Here is a 19,487-nt window from a genome sequence, read left to right as displayed (position 1 = left end):
CATGTTGGCCAGGCTGGTCTTGAACTCCTTACCTCAGTGATCCACCTGCCTCAGCCTCCACCCGCCTCAGCCTCCCAAAGTACTGGGATTATACGCATGAGCCACTGAACCTCGCTGCCCGAGCAGTTCTGTAAGTCAGTCAGGAAATAACCCTTCATGAACAGGTATGCAGAAGATCTAGAGAGGTATTAGTTTATTTATTTTTATTTTAAAGTTTTTTTGAGAGAGAAGGTCTTGCTCTGTTGTCCTGGCTGGAGTATACTGAAGCTCACTACAGCCTTGAACTCTTGGCCTAAAGTGATCCTCCTGACTCAGCCTTCCAAGTAGCTGGGACTACAGGCATGTGCCACCATGCCCAGCTAATTAAAAGAATTTTTTTTCCTTCCTAAATGGAAGGGACCTTATCAAATTGATTTATTTATTTTTGTAGTGATGGCATCTCACTATGTTGCTCAGGCTGGTATTGAACTCTTGGGCTCAAGTTATCCTACCACCTTGGCTTCCCAAAGCACTGGAATTATAGGTGCCAGACTATGACCCTGTCTCAAAGGAAAAAAAAAAGAAAAAACACATTCAAATGGACTTTCTCTGGAAAACAGGAATGAAATTCAGGAAGCTTAAGCATTCTTGAGCAGGATAAACATAAGCAACCACACCTGGCTGAGAGTATCAGTTTAGATTGGAGCAGGAGAAAGGAGAGTTTCAAGAAAGAGATTTCCAGAAAAAGGGATTCCAGCCAGGAAGGAATGTTAATATTAGTATGCAATCTGGCTTAAGGAAGAATATTTATATAGTAAAAATAATGCAAATGTTGTTTGTTGGTTTGCAAAGACAAAGTATTGGCTATCTTGAAAAACAATTATGATTATAGAACAGAATATATATGTTATCAACTCTATCAGTGCAAAATTCATTTCCACAGTTGGGGAAAGTAAGGAAAAGGTATAAAGGGAAAGTAAGGGGGCCAGGCATGTGGCTCATGCCTGTCATCCCAGCATGTTGGGAGGCTGAGGCAGGATTGCTTGAGCCCAGGAGTTTGAGAGCAACCTGCGTAACAGAGTGAGACTCCATCTTTACAAAAAATTAAAAAAATTAGCTGGGTGTGGTGGCACATGCCTGTAGTCTCAGCTACTTTGGAAGCTAAGTTGGGAGGATTGCTTGAGCCTGGGAGTTCAGGGCTATAGTGAGCTGTGATCACACCACTGCACTCTATCTAGCATGGGCAACAGAATGAGACTCTGTTTCCAAAATCAGAGAAAATAAGGGAGAGGTAGTGATTCATTTTGCATAGTTGGGAATCAAGATAATCTTTTGTTAATAATACAAGAAACAAAAGCATAACTAAATTATTTATATTACAAAAGCAATCTTTAGTAAAACTAAAAGGGGTATGTAAGTATTGAGAGGAGGGGAAAAGGAATGATATGGTATAATGAGGTAATTCTTTATCAATTATTGTAGGAAGCAGAGAATATCTAAAATTCATACAAGGAAAATGGCAATATTATCTTTTTATTTTATATTATTTTAATTTTTTAAGACAAGGTCTAGCTCTCTCACACATGCTGGAGTACAGTTATATGGTCACAGCTCACTGTGGTCTTGACCTCCTGTGCTCAAGTGATCCTCCCACGTCAGCCTCCCGAGTAGGTGGGACTACAGGCATGCCACCACACCCAGCTAATTTTTGTATTTTTTTGTAAATGCAGGGTTTCACCATGTTGCCCAGGCTGGTCTCAAAATCCTGGGCTCAAGCAATCTGCCTGCTTTGGCCTCTCAAACTGCTGGGATTATAGGCACCCAGCCAATATTACATTATTTGAAGATAAGGGCTTAATTCTAAAAAATTAAAAATATAAACATTTATAAAAGTTCAAATTAGGCCAGGCCTGGTGGCTTGTGCCTATCTATAATCCTAGCACTTTGGGTGGCCAGGGTGGGGCAGATTGCTTGAAGTCAGGAGTTCAAGACCAGCCTGGCCAACATGGTGAAACCTTGTCAACACCAAAAAAACAAAAATTAACCAGGTTTGGTGGCATGTGCAGTAGTCCCAGCTACTTGGAAGGCTGAGATAGGAGCATCACTTGAGTCTGGGACATGAGGTTGCATGTGAGCCGAGATCATGCCACTGCACTCCAGTGTGGGTACTAGAGTAAGACCTGTCTCAAAAAAAAAAAAGAAATAGAAAAAAGAATTGACTTTCTCTGGAAAACAGGAATGGGAATTCAAGAAGCTTAAACATTCTTGAGCAGGATAAATATAAGCAACAAAACAACCACTAAGGTACTATGCAAAAAATGACAACAATAGCTCTAAATACAGGAAGGGGGAAATGGAAGTATACTCAATTAATTATAAAGAAATCAGGAAAAGAGGATATAATTTATGTTAACACAATTACCTCTATGACTAGGTTTAACTGTTATTTTGCTGTTTGTTTTTTGTTTGTCTCATCTTTTTGTCCCTTTATTTGTCATTTTATATTTTCATTATCTGAATTAGAACAACCAAATGTTTTTAAATATACCATTATTCTGCAGTCTACCTTCAAATGATATCATACCTCTTTCTATAGAACATAAAATTCTTAAAATAGTATATTTTCATTTCATGCATTGATCTTTGAGTTATTGTTAACTACATTTTACTTCTATATGTGTTTTGAGTCCACAGTTCATTATTATCATTTTTGCTTTGAACAATCAACTATCTTTTTTAAAAGAATCAGTTCTCTTTTACAATAAATTTAAAAATAATAAAAATATTTTATATATTCCTATATATTTACCAGTTTATTGCTTCTTAATCTTTTGTGAAGATTCAGATTTTGAACAGATTTTATATTATTTTTGTTTGAGGAACTTACTTGAACAGTTTTTATAGTGCAGGTCTGCTGACAAATTTTCTAAGATGTTGCTTTGTTGATAGACATGTTTGCTGGGTATAAAATTCTTGATTTATATTTTTTTCCTTTAGCACTTTACAGATATCTTTCCATTGTCTCTTTCCTTACATAATTTGGATGAGAAGTCTGTAGTCATTCTTTGTGTTTTAAGTGTTATTTTCTTCCCTCTGTTTGCTTTTGTATTTAAGGTTTATTTTTCTTTATTAGTGTTTGTTAGCAACTCCAAGAAAGCTTTTCTGACTAGTCCATTTCTGTACTGAACACTCCTTTATTTTGCATTGCTACATCACCTAAGTGTAAGATATTTAAATGTTGTAGTTATAAACAGGTTTTTCTTTTTTTAAAATTTGAAATGAGCAGTATGGTATTCAGGGTGGTCTTGAACTCCTGGGCATAAACAGGTTTTCCTTTTTTTAAAATTTGAAATGAGCAGTATGTTTTTCAGGGTGGTCTTGAACTCCTGGGCTCAAGAGAACCTTTGACCTCAGCCTCCTGAGTAGCTAGCTGGGATTACAGGCATGTGCCACCATGCTTAGCTCCTGAACAGTTTTATAATGACATTTCATTATTGTTTCTTATATATTTCCTTACTCATTACAGTATGGGCTCCCTCAAAGGAAGATACTCTTTTTTGTTTTTAGTAAACTTTCAGTAAATAGATACTAAATGAGCCTATGGCAGGACAATGCCCAAACCACCTTACATAGCCAATATTGTTAAATTTCTGAGAAAACAGTGTCTATTGAATTTGCGGAGGTCACTTATTTTATTATTTAATAGTCAAAATTTTCTTGCCTTTTAAAAGTCTATTTCTTGTAATTTGGTACATTTTGAACATTAAAAAAAAAAGATGCTGCCACATTCCCCCTTTAAATAAATAATCAAGTTACTCTATACAGAGTGGAGAACTAGAATGTGGTGGTGATATTTCATAGCTTTGGGAGAGTGCCCTTAAATATAACCCTGTGGATAAGTAATTTATTGGTAAGCAACTTTGTTTCTCAAAGATGATTGGGGCCATAGTAGATCATCACTTTGTTGAGTTTAGAGTTCATCTGTGTAGAGTATTAGATTCTCTTTAGAGAATCTAATTGTATAATCTAGTTGTGTAACTAATAAAGAAGTTATACAACCCAAACCAGATTGATCTATTGATAATGGAAGAGTAATGAAAGTGTACAGTAGGCCTCAGGTAAATATCTAACAAATTTTAATCATACGATATTTTATTATTATTTTTTTTGAGATGGAGTTTTGCTCTTCACCCAGGTTACAGTGCAGTGGCACAATCTCAGCTTACTGCAACCTCCTCCTCCTGGGTTCAAAAGATTCTCCTGCCTTAGCCTCTGGAGTAGCTGGGATTGTAGGCGCATGCCACCATGCCCAGCTAATTTTTGTATTTTTAGTGGAGATGGGGTTTCACCATGTTGGCCAGGCTGGTCTCAAACTCTTGACCTCAGGTGATCCACCCACCTCAGCCTCCCAAAGTGCTGGGATAACAGGCGTGAGCCCCTGTGCCTAAGATCAGATGTCATTTTTGAGAGTAGTGAAATTTGCTCTCCACAGTTATGCATTGTAATCTCTTAGTTCCTTGTATTGAACTAATCATGCAGTTTTAGTGGTCTTTCTTTTCAGAAAGATGTCTCTTAACATATTAAGTTTTATCTTAAAATATTTGTATTGTTGATTTAGTTTTTCCTCAACTTTTATAATTTGAGTTTTGTTATCAGTTGTGTTAAATTTTATTCTGATTGCTCTAGGACTATTTTTTTCAAATTCATGTAGATCAAAGTTGTTTCAGGTCTTTTTTTTTTCCTTCAGTGTTAACTTTGTCTATATGCTCATTTCAGGTCAGACGTTTGATGAACATTTTTACGTGTTTCAAGTTTTAGTCTTACCATTCATAGTATTAAAAATAAAATCAACTTAATATTATTTACGTAGATGAACATCTATTTGATTTCTTGATCTAAATAGAAAGTAAAATTATTGAATAGAGTGGACACTGAGATTGACTCCATGTAGAGATATTTGATAAAAGTGAGGTCTTACTTTAAGTCTATGACCATCACTAAACTAATGCTGTCTTGAAACATAAAAGGGTATGTAGCAAAGCTTCCTCTATGATATGCCAGGGCAGTTTGCTGGGAGTATGATCCAGTTCATTGGTTCTGGATGCTAACATTTGGAAATGATTTTTTGGTGGAACATCTGTGACCTTGGAACTATGAATTATCTTAAAACTTCTTTTCAAGAGAAGGAGCATATGAGAAGGAGGGTAAACAAAATATTTTGTTTATAATTTGCTATAACAAGGATTTAATACAGTTTAATATTAAACAGCTCTGGAGGCCTAAAATTTATCTCACTTGGTTTTCACTGGTGTTTCTCTCTGACACATGGTGTGAATCAACTGTTCTTCCAACTTGAAAGAGCAGAGAGTTCACTGACGCAACTCCCTTGTTCTGGGAATTGTTTCCATTGTGCCTTCAAAAGGTAGGGACATGAAAAGCTTTGGCTCATGGCAAATTCTCTCCAAGTTGGACACAGTAGGGGGGGCTGAATATTGGCTTAAGGAAGTGAGGTTGATGACTTTTTGTATTTCCTGGACTTTTTTTCTAAAGAATCAATATGAACTTTTTCAAGTCTCTATTTCACTTTTATATGATTAACAGTCTTCCCGTTAAAATCGGAAACCAGCAAATCTTCATTTAAATGTTGGTGCATGCCAGGGGGCTTTTTTCTTTGATTCCTGGGTTTCTGGGTTTCTGCGCTTCTCCACAGTAAAGTTTTTCTTTTGTGAAAATCTTCCTGTACCTACTCAACAAAGGGAAACACGGAAATGGAAAGTTGAAATGGCGGTCATTGTCCCAAAAGGTCTCAAAAGACTGGAAAAATGAACCATAGTTAATAGTAGTAAATTGTAGTTTCAGGCTATCAACTGCATGCATATAGCAATATGGAAAAACACATGGAAAAATTTTATGACTCTGAGTTCAATATATAGCACGATATGACTGTCAAAACTGCACAAGCATTAATATTAGGCTGTTTGTAGGAGCTAAGTAACAAGGTTAAAGGAGATGGACTTTATTTTTCTAGTTTGATTATCCTTGATTTAAAAATTGCTAATATTTATACAATGGTTTTTGTGTGTCAGGTACTGTTCAGAATTCCTACATTATCTCATTTAATCTTCACACAGTGATTATGTGAAGTGGTTCCTATGATTATCTGCATTTTGCTGATGTGGAAACTGAAGTGTACAGAGGTTTAATAAATTTGTCCAAGATCACACAAATACTAAGTAGCAGAACCAAGGCTTGAATCCTGGCTATGAAGCTTGTGTTCTTGCCCACTGTGTTATACTGCCTTTGTTGTTACACTTAAAGAAGAGTGACTGCTGGAACATACCCAGAGGGTAAAAACCATAACTGGAAGGCTGTTTATATGTAGAATAGTTGAATAATTTGAGATTGTTTAGTCTGGAGAAGGAAAAGAAGGGATCAAGGGCTTGTTCTTTGTGTCCTTTGAGGGAAAAAAATAAGTTAATGGTAAAAATTATAAAAAGGTAAGTTTTAGTTTTGTGTAAGAACTTTGCAACTGCTGTTGAAATGGAATTTGTTGCCTTGTAGGGAACTTCTTTTTACTAGAGATATTCTAGCAGAACCTGGACTAGTATTTATGGACATAGCTGGAAAATTTATTATGTTTATGAAATTGGACTGGATCATCTCTGAGGTTCCTTTTTTCCCTGTACACTTCATTGTTAAAGAGAGGTTATTAAAATGGGCTAGTCTATACTGTCCTCAAACAAATGCTTCTAGAAAAAAACACACAAAATTGTGAAACCTATGGTGTGAGAGGAGGGACCAAATTCATTTTTGTATAAAGATAAATTTTTTTTGTAAATAACTTTATGGTGTTCGTAGGGGTTTTTTTGCATATCTTGTTTGTGGACTAGGAAGCGAAAGAAAGTGGCTTACTTTTCCAGTTGACAAATAAGTTACATAGTAATAGATCAGAGGTTCCATCATAATAACCATTGAAGCTACTGTCTTCTTTCCCCTTCACATTTGAGGGATAATAAGAGAACATTAACTGATGGGTTCTGTAGTTGCAGTGGAAGGGATCTAGGAATCTGTTTCATCAATTCTCAAAAAAAAATTTTAAGATATCAAATGTATGTATTCCTTTTTTTTGAGACAGAGTCTCACTTACTCTGTGACCCAGGCTGGAGTGCAGTGGTGCAAACATGGCTCACTGCAGCCTTGACCTGCAAGGTTCAAGTGATCGTCCCTCCTCAGCCTTCTGAACAGCTGGAACCACAGGTACACACCACCATGCTCAGCTAATTCTTACACTTTTTGTAGATTGGGGTCTTGCCCGGGCTGGTCACGAACTCCTTGGCTCAAGCAGTCTTCCTGCTTCGGCCTCCCAAAGTGCTGGGATTACAAGCAAGAGCCACTGTGCCTGGCCCATATATATGTTTTAAAACAATTTTGATATCCCGATTGATTCCTAGAGGAAGTTAGAATATGGAAAAGAAACTGAATTTAAAAAATTCTGACCAGTGGTGATTGCTTCCTGGGTTTGTGAGAGATCGATCCTAGGAAGAAGTTTTCATTTCATTTGTCAATCTGAAAAAGGAACTCAGAGAGATAGACTGTCTAGAACAAAAGATTTTATTTGTTACTAGCAAAGGTTTGCAATGTAGGGTGTACATGCTTTGAAAATCATAGGCTCACGTGAGGAAAACTGGGACAAACTGGAAGTTTTTAAAGACAGAGAAGTTCACACAAACTGCTTTGAAACAAAGCATGTTCGTCTCAGGGACTCATTGTGGGAGTTGGCACTAATTCATTTGAGGAGATAGTTGTTGCTAGGCAACTGTCCACGTCTGAGTGTCTTATCTGAAATACTGTAGGCCAGAGGAAATTCTTGTGATAATCTCTGTTTGCTCTGTGTACAAGGTGCTAACAAGATGTGCAGGTACGTGCTCTGTGTACTGGCAATGTGAGAAAGCTTGCTTCATGTGCAAAATGATGATGATAATAATAACTATTCCCTGAGGATTATTTTTGGGGAATAAGTGAGTTAGTAAATATAAAATGATTAAAAGGATTTGGCACATATTTTTAAAATGCTTATTTTTACTACTGTTTTATAATTTTGGGCTGAATTTAACCTTTAATGATCTGAATGATAGTGTGGTAATAAAATTGCCTAGATTAAATTACTGGGTGGTCAAATCATTAATCCCTGTGTGTGCTTTTCATATGAGTTGGTACTGTAAGTAACTTTTTTTCTGCTGATATTCTTGAGCCATCACTCCAAACTCAGACATATATCACAACTTTTTTTGGAACCATGATTAAGTATAAATTGACTTAGCTATCCCACATGTTGTATGGCTGGATTTCCCTACAGACACCTATGACAATCATTTAATAGAATGCTTAATCCAGGCCAAAATAAAGTAATGAAAAATTATGAAATACTAGGACATTTAGTGTTGTCCTTTGTTCAGCTCCCTATGGCTATACATTACAGTGTCTAGGTTTGGCATGGGACTGATGTTTATCATTATGATACAGAGTTCTTGGCTACTTTTATGTTCTTGCAAATTTAAATCTTTAACAGACTCCACCTCACCCTCCCAGTTAAAAACATCTCCCTTTAAAAAAGACTTTACCAACAGATTTTTTCTCTCCTTTGAGAGTTAACTTTGTAATTTGGAGCATGTAACCATGATGTTTGAGAGCTGTCTAACTGTTTCCATTGTTGCAGCCTGATTGTCCATGGTTTAATCATCAGTAGTTAAGGAGTAAAGCAAAAAATGGCTCCAGGCTGCTCAGTACCATAAAAAATTTCCACCTGGAAGCAATTTTTTCCAAAAACCCATAGGGACTGCTGTCACCCTCCCCCTTCTATTGGCAGCAAGGGCCAGAAACACCAGTTCTCTTCAGAGCCAGGTCTTGTTGCAGTTTAATCATCTTCCTTCTCCTAGCTTCCAGAGAAGGTTAGAGGAGAGCTAGGGAAATAACAAATTATTGCCAGACACTCCTCTCCTCCTACAATGGATTTCCTTTAGCCATCTAAATTTCTCCTTTTCTTCCTCTGTTTCTTTCTTTTTCTATATAACATTTAGCTGAAGTGCAAATTATTTGCATTGCTAGAACTTGAATTTACTTTTGGCTAAGAATATTTATTATTTAACTCTAGTGCTTGTCTTTGGAGAAAGTTGAAATGTTGAAACATTTTTGGGCACTGCTTTAGGCTCTTTGTCGCTTTATAATGCTTTCTCTGTGGGATACAGCCATTGTTCCAGGTGTAAACTCTCAAGAAACTCATGGTCTTATAGGGGAGATAGACATGTAAATAAATCATTACTGTACAGAGTGTTCACCATAGTACCCTTTCAAAAATATGAACAAATAAACATTTTAAAGCAAAAGGACATTAACTATGCTTTCCATCAGCAAATATCATTAGTGGTGCTGCCTATTCATTTCTAGGCTCATTATCGTAAATGTAACTTCTGGCTAATACTAGGCATTTGTTCAAGAACTTTGAGGCAAAACAAGATGACGGTACTCCTGGTGAAATTTACCTCAAACCACATGTGGCTTCATAGGTTCAAGGCCAGTTCAAATTTATACAGTGTCAAAGCAAGAGCCAGTTGGTGAATGATTATACCATGACTGCTAAGGAGTAACTCTTTCCTATATCCTTATCGTACATTCCTTGTCAAGGATAGGGCTAGGTGCTTCAATAGATTTTGTTTTATCATTAAAAAAAATAGATTTCTTTTCTCTTTTTATTGTTATTTTTTCTTTCTTTTTTTTTTTAAGGCGGAGTCTTACTCTGTCACCAGGCTGGAGTGCATTGGTGCAATCTGGGCTCACGGCAACCTCTGCCTCCCGGGTTCAAGCAATTCTCCTGCCTCAGCCAGCCTCTTGAGTAGCTGGGACTACAGGCACGCGCCCCCATGCCCAGCCAATTATTTGTATTTAGTAGAGATGGGGTTTCATCATGGCCAGTATGGTCTTGATCTCTTGACCTTGTGATCTGCCTGCCTTGGCCTCCCAAAGTGCTGGGATAACAGGCGTGAGCCACCGTGCCCAGCCAAAAAATAGATTTTTGAATATATTCCTTATAAAACTAGACTATGGGCAGGAGCAGTGGCTCATGCTTCTAATCTCAGCAAGTTTGGGGGCTGAGGTAGGAGGATTGCTTGAGCCCAGAAGTTTGAGACCAGCCTGGGCAATGTAGTGAGACCCCATCTCTGCCAAAAAAAAAAAAGAAGCTGCATGTGGTAGTGCATGCCTGTAGTCCTAGGTACTCAGGAGGTGGAGGCTAGAGTATCACTTAAGCCCAGGAGTTTGCGGCTGTAAGTGAGCCATGATTGTGCCATTGTGCTCCAGAATAGGCAACAGAATAAGACACTGTCTATAAAAAAAAAAACTATTAAAAAATGAAATAAATAGAACTAGATTATTATATGCTGCAAAAGACTGTTATTGTGGATGAAATTTGGCTGGGCGTGGTGGCCCATACCCTGTAACGCCAGCACTTTGGGAGGCTGAGGTGGGAAGATTGCTTGAGGCTAGGAGTTTGAGACCAACCTCAGTAATGTAGCAAGACCTCATCTCTACAAAAAAAGAAAAAAAAGAAAAAAAAAGAAATTGGCCTCATTTGGGAAATGATGCCTATTATCAGCAAGTAGGAAAAAAATAGTATTGAATTTGAATCTTTAAGGAATGAACTCATGGTCTTGTTTGGTGTAAATGCCTCCAGAGTATGCAAGCTTAAGTTCCTCATAGTTGCTTTGGTTCTTTGAACAGTTTCTTAGGTTCTACCTTGTTGGTAAGAAGAGCAGCTTCTGAGCTGGACATGGTGGCTCACACCTGTAATCCCAGTACTTTGGAAGGCCACGGTGGGAGAATTGCTTGACCCAGGAGTTTGAGACCATCTGGGGCAACATAGTGAGACCCTGTCTCTACAAAAAAATAAAAAAATTAGCTAGGTGTCGTGGTGCATGACTATAGTCCCAGCTACTCAGGAGGCTGAGGCAGGAGGATTGATTGAGACTGGGATATAGAGTGAGACCCTGTCTTAAAAACAAAACCTAAAAACTAAAAAGATGAGCAGCTTCTATATCAGGTTATAGTAGTTGTGTAAGGGGAGAGGTTTTAGGAAAGAGTTGAGTTTTGAGCTGAACCTTGAAAGATGAGTAGGAATTTGCCGGATAAGTGATAGTACAGAGATTGCAGGCGGAGAGAATACATGCTACACTCAAGGAACTTCAAGTAGAGTTGTAGAGTCAATGTGGGAAGTATTCAGAGATAATGCTGGACATGGAGGGGGTCTTACATACTATGCTAGAGACTTTGGACTTGATCCTGAAACAAGATCCAAAAGTTGTGTGTATGTGTTTCTTTCTTTCTCTCTCTCTCTCTCCTTTTTTTTTGAGATGGAGTTTCGCTGTTGTTACCCAGGCTGGAGTGCAATGGCACAATCTCGGCTCACCGCAATCTCTGCCTCCTGGGTTCAAGCAATTCTCCTGCGTCCCTCCCGAGTAGCTGGGACTACAGGCGTGCGCCACCATGCCCAGCTAATTTTTGTATTTTCAGTGGAGATGGGGTTTCACCATGTTGACCAGGATGGTCTTGATCTCTTGACCTCGTGATCCACCTGCCTTGGCCTCCCAAAATCCTGGGATTATAGGCGTGACCCACCACGCCCGGCCATGTGTGTGTGTGTTTCTTTCAGTTTCAAGTATAAGGTCTCATTTTAAAAATTACTGTCAAAGAAACATTGAAGATAGATTGTTACGAATATAAGGGGAAAGTGGTAAAAACATTGTTCAGAATAGAGGTGATGAGGACGTGAGTCAAAGTAGTAGCTGGGGAGGACAGGGAGGAAAAAGAGTATAGAAGAGCCATTATGGAATTAGAAGCAGTAGGTCTTCATGACTAGTTATGAGGAGGTGTGAGGTGGAGTGATGTGTCAAGGTTAACGTACATATTTCTAGTTTAGGTAACTCAGTAGCTGGTGTTATTTTCAACTGAGATGGCGAATACTAGGAGAGAAAGGTGAGTTTGGGTAGAAAGTTGAAGAATTCCTTTTTTTTTTAAAATTCAAGAGACATGTTCCTTGCTGTATTATTTGAGCTGGGTTTGAACTTCTGCTAAAGAGATCCTCCCGTTTCAGCCTCCTAAGTGACTGGGACTGTAGGTGCATACCACCACGCCCAGCTGAGTCGTTTTTGACATGCATAGTTTGCAATGTCTTTGAGGATGAATGGTGGTTAGGTATTCAGTTTTATCGGACTTGACAGAGATATGTTCTGGTGTTATTGATTTGGTAACCAGACTTGTTTAATACTAAAATCTGAGGTATTGATGAGATCTCTTGAGGGTGTATATATGAAGAGTGAGAAGAAATGGTCAAGGAGGTATTCATGGGCAGAGGGAAGAAGAATAATTATTGAAGGAGATTGAGAATGGGGAGAACCAAGAAGGAGTGTAATAGAAGCCCTGGGAATAGAGATTTTAAAAAGAGGGGATAGTTAGTGGTGGCACATACAAAAGTGGAGTCAAGTAAGTGATGAACTTAAAAGTGGATATGTGATTTGACAATTAGTAGTCTTTTATTGACTTTAGCAAGAATAGGTTCATTGTGAGTGGTATAGGTAAGAAACAGATTATACTGGTTTGAAGAGCAAGACTAATTTGAGGAAATGGAGGCAGTAAGTATAGTGTGCTCTTTTAAAATCTTAACTGAGATTTTAAGTGGGGTGGGAAGGGGGAGAGAGAGAAAAAAGGAAGGGAAAGGATGCCAGAAGGAAATTTATCAGAAGAGATACTTTTATTTAGAGCATTTTTTTTTCTTTTAAAATAGTGGGCTCTGTGGTTTTGTTAAGATGGGGGCGCGTTTTGTTAAGAGAAAGAAATCAGTAGAGATAAACATTTAAAAGTACAGAACAACTTCCCCCACCAAAGAAAGAATTGATGGAATAATCTTCCTGGAGTGGAAGAGAACGTGAAATTTTTAGAAATAGGATTAGTCTTGCATTGAGATGACTTATCTATTTCATAGAGATAAGAAGAAACAAATATAAGGGTAGACAGAGATATAGATAGGCTTGTATATTGGAATGCAAGAAGTTAGGAATATTTTGTGCCTAATAAGCCTGAATTTTTAAAAATGTAGCACATGCAACACCATTCATTGTGAAAGACAGTTGTAGGATTGAGATTGGCATCTTAAAGAGAATGGTGACAGTTTGGAATAGATGCTGTAAGTAATGGAAGAATGAGCTGGTAAAAGACATATCAAAAGTTTGCATGGGTCTAGGGGTCCATATATTTACATAATTAGCTCCATCATAGCAAGGTTCTGCACATACTGAAGTTTAGCTATGAAGTTAAGGGATAAATAGGCAGCCAGTTCTAAATATTTGATAGATGTCACTGAGCAGAGATGGGGCTGCTTTTGGTAAAGCTTATGTGTCTTTTTATTTTGAGGGTCACAACTTCTCTTTTATCAATTCTGAGAACTTCTCAGCTATTTTTTTTAATTACCTGTCTCTTATTTCGTACTAGAGGTCCCATTAAACCCATCATATTCACCATACTCTTCTTTAGTGTTTTCTGTCTTTTGTCTCTGTGCTGCATTTTGTACTTTTTATGTATACACCTCCCAGTGAAGTATTTCCCTTCTATTTCTTGTTTCAAATATCAGTTATTATAGTTTTTATTCTAAAAGTTCTATATTTCATTTCCAGTTTCTCTATTTATAAACCAAAAATAAAATTTTAAGGTCCCCCCACCATCTCAATGGACCTTTCCTCTTGGTCAAGGGCATTCTAGAGTTAACCTGAAATTCGGGCAGTGATGGAAGAGGGGGTTGGACATGTCTCATTCTACCCCTGCAACATGAACATCAACATAGACCTTATGTCTGATGAAAAACATTTACGGACTATTCTCTCTGCAGCATGTACTTGGAGGCTTCATCTGTATGATAAAACCTTGGTCTCTATAACCCCTTATTGTAATCCAGACATTCCTTTCTACTGATAATAATAACTCTTTCAACCAGTTGCAAATCAGAAAAATTTTAAATCTATCTATGACCTGGAAGCCCTTCCCTGCTTCAAGTTGTCATGCCCTTCCAGATCAAGCCAATCTAAATCTCACATGTATTGACTGATATGTTATGTCTCCCTAAAACGTATAATAGCAAGCTGTACCCCAGCCACCTTGGACACATGTACTACCTTGGACACATGTCATCAGGACCTCCTGAGGCTAAGTCACAGGCATATTCTTAACCTTGGCAAAATAAACTTTGTAAATTGACTGAGACCTATCTCAGATATTTTGGGTTCATATTTTCCCTTGGTAAATCCCTTTTATATTTCTCTAAGCAGCTTACACATTTATTTAAAAAATATATATATATTTAAGCCTTTGCAAGCCTGATTTTACTATTTGTGTTTCTTCTGATTCTTGTTTTTATACTTTATTTACTTGTGTGTTTTGTGATTTTTGATACTTAAGTTCCAGTTCAAAGGAGTATTATTTGTAAGAATTCCTAGAAGTATGAGTTAAGTTATGCTTCTCTGGAGAATATTTGCTTTTGCTTCGGTCAGTTATTTGAGGGTATTAACAACCATGCTGGGACTACTTTAAAAATAAATTGTCGGTTGAGATTTCTCAGACCACATAGTATTAATAGTATGAGTATAGACCTCCCTTCTGTGAGAAGGCTGGCATGTGATTTCAAATTATCAGGGGAATTTTCTCCTTCCCTCACCCAGAGCCAACACCAGTTAGGCAAGTTAACTTGCAGTCTCCCTTTATGGGGAAATATTTTTCTATTTTATCTTTCACTAAGGATGTATCCTTGGGTATCTTGGCTTCATTTGTTTGAAGACCTCTGATTTGACTCCCCATGTGTGTGGGCAATAGGCCATGTCTCTTTTTCTCTATATGGCTATAAAATAGAAGCATTAGATCAGAAGTGATTAGAGCGGTTAGGCTAGAGGTAGTTAGCGGTGATTAGGGGTTTAATAGTAGAAAGGTTTTTCATATGTATCCAGTCTTCCATACTGTTCATGGAACTTCATCCTATTTTGCCTGCTTTGTTCATTATTATGTTTTAGAATGGAAACTATTCTGATGACTTTCATCCATCCTCTTTCATGGACTTAATTGCTTATAGAGTTAAAGACTTTTAAATTGTGGTCACTTCATTTTTGGCCATGGGGTATCAGCAAATAACCACTTATGGGTGAAATTGGACCAGGAGTTGAATGTGGTGTTGTTAGGTCTGGTTCTTTCTCAGAAAATTAGAAAATATGTGTGTGTGTGTGTGTGTGTATAAGTATGTGTGTGTGAGGTATGTTTATATGTGTCACCCACACATATAGTATATATACTGTATATAATACATGCATTTATATACATAGCATATACAACATAAACATCTACAAATGAGGTTACTTACATTTATTAGAGTTTGATTCAGAGATTCTAGAAAACTTGCATGGTCTATTTTGTTAAGTCCACATTAAATATACATGCGTAAGTGGATCATGACTATTCACTGCAGTGTTTCTACCATACTAGTGTTAACCATTATTAGTTTGTCTTTCTCTGTTAATAGCTTAATGATACCTATCATCAGAACCATAATGATAATTTTAAGTGTGGAGTCCAAAATGATCAATTACTCCTTTTTTTTCTCTTAGTAGTATCATGTTTCAATAGTTAATACACAGTCTCTTAATATTTACATGTCTCTTCAGAGTAATTAATTAAATATTTAGAGTGGTGCAAAAAGTAATTGTGGTTTTGCCATTACTTTTAATTTTTGCCATTAAATTTTTGCACCACCCTACTACTTAATATCTTTTGTAATTTTGCCATTAATTTTTGCACCACCCTACTACTTAATATCTTTTGTAAAGAATCTGGAAGAGTTTTATCAACATGCCCTAGATTCAGACTCATTATGGTGATGATAGATACTAAGTAAACTGGTCATTTCATTTAGCTCCAACATTGCATGTTTAAGTGTTAAACTTAACCCTCTGAATTCCATGCAGTGAAACCAGAGCTAACCTACCAAGTATATTACAACTCCTAACCAACTGTATTAGTACTCTGCTTTCAGCAGTTTTCTAGGTTAGATTCAATGAGTATCACCAGTCTGTAGAGGTACTTTTTAAATATCTTATCTTATAATTAACAGCAACATTCATGATCCAACTTTTATATGCCAGATTTCATGACCACTACTGAAAGATGCAGATGAAATAAAATCTTTTTGCACTTAATACAAATAGATACAAAGGACAAAGTGAAGCACTGACAATCCTATTTTGCCTTTATAGCTTCAGTTACTGATGGTGATTACTTGTTTTAACAGTGTGACATTATCATAGTAGCAGTTATGGTAGTCTCTATGTTCTTAATTTGGAGTTTCCTTGCTTTCATTAGTTTATTTCCTAATAGTCTGTTGTTGATTTGACTGATGTTTTGTGACAATTTCCCCTTCTCTACTTTCCTGTGGTATTTAACCAAAACCAGGTTTTAGTAGGCCCTTTGGCTAGGTGTCAGTTGAAACTGCTCTACCCTGTTTTTATTCCTCTGAAAATAGCCATCATTGGGGTTCCCTTCCTGCCTTGAGAGAGATCCACATCACAGCATTCTTTTGGTTATGTGGGCTATCTTCGTGTGAAGCCAGTTGGATACCTTGGTATCTTTAGAACTGGAAGAGGATTTAAATGTATTTGATCAGCAGTACAAACATATTTGGGTATAGTGTTCAGCTTAGAATTCATTAACTAGCATATGCTTCTCTTGTCATTGATGATGATCTGATTGATCTACTTCATCGTTATATGCTCAGAGCATCCAGATTACAATACTAAGGTTGGAATTAAACTGATAGACAAACTGAAGTAAGGAGAAGGGACTTTAAACTCCTTTTGACCTCCTGCAGTTTCTCTTTCAACATCATGCACAAATCTGTTTTTCTACTTTATTTTTAACATTTCAAACAAACAAAAATACTAATGATGCTTTTATGGAGCTTAATGAGAAGAAAATGTCTGAGTACTAAAATCGTGACAGAAGTTTAAAAACATATATATGAAAAAGAAAAGACCAGAATAAACTCTGGAATTTTTTTCTTGGATTAATCAAAAACAAAACCAAAATGTTCAGTTCATTGTGTCTTTAAGTTCTCCGTGGTTCTGAAACATCTCAACAGAAATGCTCTGTAACATGGGATACACTTTTGCATTCATCTCTGAAACAACTAGAAATCCTCACCAGTTAGTCTCCTACCTTTCCTTCTCTTTCTCCAACTTCATCATATATGAAGGACCTCCTCTGTGCCAGGCTCTTTGCCAGGAGGTGGAGATAAAAATGGGTAAAATATATTCACTGCCCACAAGAAGATTAGCATTCTAGTACGGGAAGATTGGCAAGTGAATGGACAATCAGATAAAGTCTAATAAATTTGTGAAGATTATAATCTCAGAAGAGGAGCACATAACCAAGTCTGTGTGATTAGGGAAGGTTTCCCAGAGAAGGTGCAAGCTGAAACTTGAGGGGAAAATGAGAGTTACTCTTAACTAAACTAGAAGCAAAGGGAGAAGAATGGCCTAGATCCAGGGAACAAGATTGCTTTGCATTGTGTAGGCTCTGACTTGCTATTGATTGTTTCTTTGATTTGCTTGTTACTTTTGCAAACTGAACAATGATTTAGGATACTTTCCTTTGCAAGTAGCGGAATATCAAGGGAAAGTGTCTTAAACAGTAGGAAATTTATTAAGTCATATAACATGATGTTTGGAGATAGGGCTGTTTCAGGATTGCATCACTATCAAAGACCCAAGTATTTTTTATCTTCCCCTTTGCCATTCTAAGATTTTTTGGCAATACCTTCTTCCTTTTCAGAGTGGTAACTGCATCCCTAAACATTATGCTTTCACAGGACAATGTGTAAAGCAGGAAAAGCAGTTTCTTTTCCTGCTTTTCAGGAAAGAAAAGCATCTTTCCTGAATGCTTCAGGAAAGAAAACCTTCTTTTGGACCCTCACTGCCAGATTTTCCTTCTCATTAGTGAGGTGAGTGTGTCACGTGATCATATATTAACTGGTCACTGACAAAGAGAGTGCAATTACCATGATTGGTTTACAGACCAATGAATATTTATCCCTGTGGTAGAATAGAAATATCAGAATGAATTGGGACTCTTCCAGTAGGAGGAAGAAGAGAATAATTGTGTAGGCACAACTAATAGGCAGCTTAGTCTTCTTGAAGTAGAAGTTTGTCTCTCTCTTTTTAAACCACTTAGCTTTGTGCTGGGCTTCATACTGTATTAGCTTTTTCGAACTGTGTTTTCTTTGGGGGTCAGGCCTAATTGTATCATAACAAGCAATGTAATTTTGATTAAGGCATTTAACTTGCGTTGGCCTCAGTTTCCTTGAGTATAAAATGAGAGCTTTGTATTCCATCTCTAAGACCTCTTTCAACTAACATTTTGGGGCCCCATGTGACTTGCTTGCTTTCCTTGTTCTAAGAGATAGACTGATGCACTAGAGAGGACACTTTCTAGCTATGTGAAGTTGGTAATTTACTTCATTTCTTAGATTACAGATTTCTTATAAAATGGGAATAATGTCTAATTTATAAGGTGCATTGGATTTAAATGAAATAACATAATGCTCATAACATTATTTTTCCCCCTTCTTTGACAAGCAAATTTGAGTTAATGTAGACTCTAAGCAAGTGATATAATCCTGTAGTGGTTCGGTACAGGGGAATGGTAAATATTTTTTCATGTAGAATTACTCAGTGCCATTTTGTAAATTAAGATCTCTTAATATGCACATGAAATTTAGGTGGGATATGGATATAGTATCATTATCATATTTAGAATTATGCATCAGATAGTTATACTAGGATAAATAATTTACTTTTTGCAAAAACCTGTGGTTTATTTGGGGGGTTTGGGAAACCAGACTCCACAGGGCAGCATTTATTTAGTTGAGTCAGAATTTAGGGTATAAACAGTTTTGTTAATTTCCATGTGTTTCTTCTTGTTTGCCTTTTACTAACTACTACTAGAATATTATTGAGATTTTCACAAATAATTAAACTATGCTGCAGTTTATTCCGTAGATTGTTTTGTTTGACTGCAACATAACCTGGACATGTCAAAAACTTATGCCTTTATTCTCAGGATCCTGCAGTGATGGAAATTTAAACATTACAGTACTTTACATATCATTTAGTAATTAGCTATAAGTCTCTGACCAACAGGTATTATGGAATATAGTTTTTAGATTTTTAAGCAGTCCTGTTTACTTGTAAGGCAACATGATTTTGAGGAATGTTAGAAAAGGGCTATCACTAGATGGCAGCCTTTCTCTACCTTAAAGTATTTGTTATAAGAGGAAAAAAAGGCACAGTTTGTTCAACTGCAGTGTTGACTACCAATATTAGATTAGCTTCAGTAGTAGATTTCTGACCTTTTCAGTGTTTAAGTCTTGTTTA

At 36.9% G+C, this 19,487-nt stretch overlaps 1 protein-coding gene and 1 non-coding gene across 6 annotated transcripts in view; one reads left to right on the top strand and one right to left on the bottom strand.

The window, feature by feature from the left end:
* The window catches only part of EXOC6B (exocyst complex component 6B), a 694,189-nt gene that overhangs the window by 58,920 nt on the left and 615,782 nt on the right, over nt 1–19,487 (top strand). Inside the window, exon 2 of one of the 5 annotated variants that reach the window (XM_054245298.2) lies at nt 7,115–7,236. The exons of the other annotated variants lie outside the window; for them this stretch is intronic. The gene's annotated coding sequence lies outside the window, so the exon portion shown is untranslated. The remainder of the gene's footprint in view (nt 1–7,114; nt 7,237–19,487) is intronic. 5 annotated transcript variants of the gene reach the window in all.
* Nucleotides 4,719–4,783, bottom strand: LOC118147619 (small nucleolar RNA SNORD78). Its single transcript, XR_004734060.1, has one exon. It is a non-coding gene; the product is annotated as a small nucleolar RNA SNORD78 (small nucleolar RNA).

Source organism: Callithrix jacchus, chromosome 14 (assembly GCF_049354715.1).
Source record: "Callithrix jacchus isolate 240 chromosome 14, calJac240_pri, whole genome shotgun sequence".
Taxonomy (NCBI): Eukaryota; Metazoa; Chordata; class Mammalia; order Primates; family Cebidae; genus Callithrix; species Callithrix jacchus.
The sequence above is the reverse complement of the archived record's forward strand: the minus strand, read 5'-3'. Positions and strand labels throughout refer to the sequence as shown.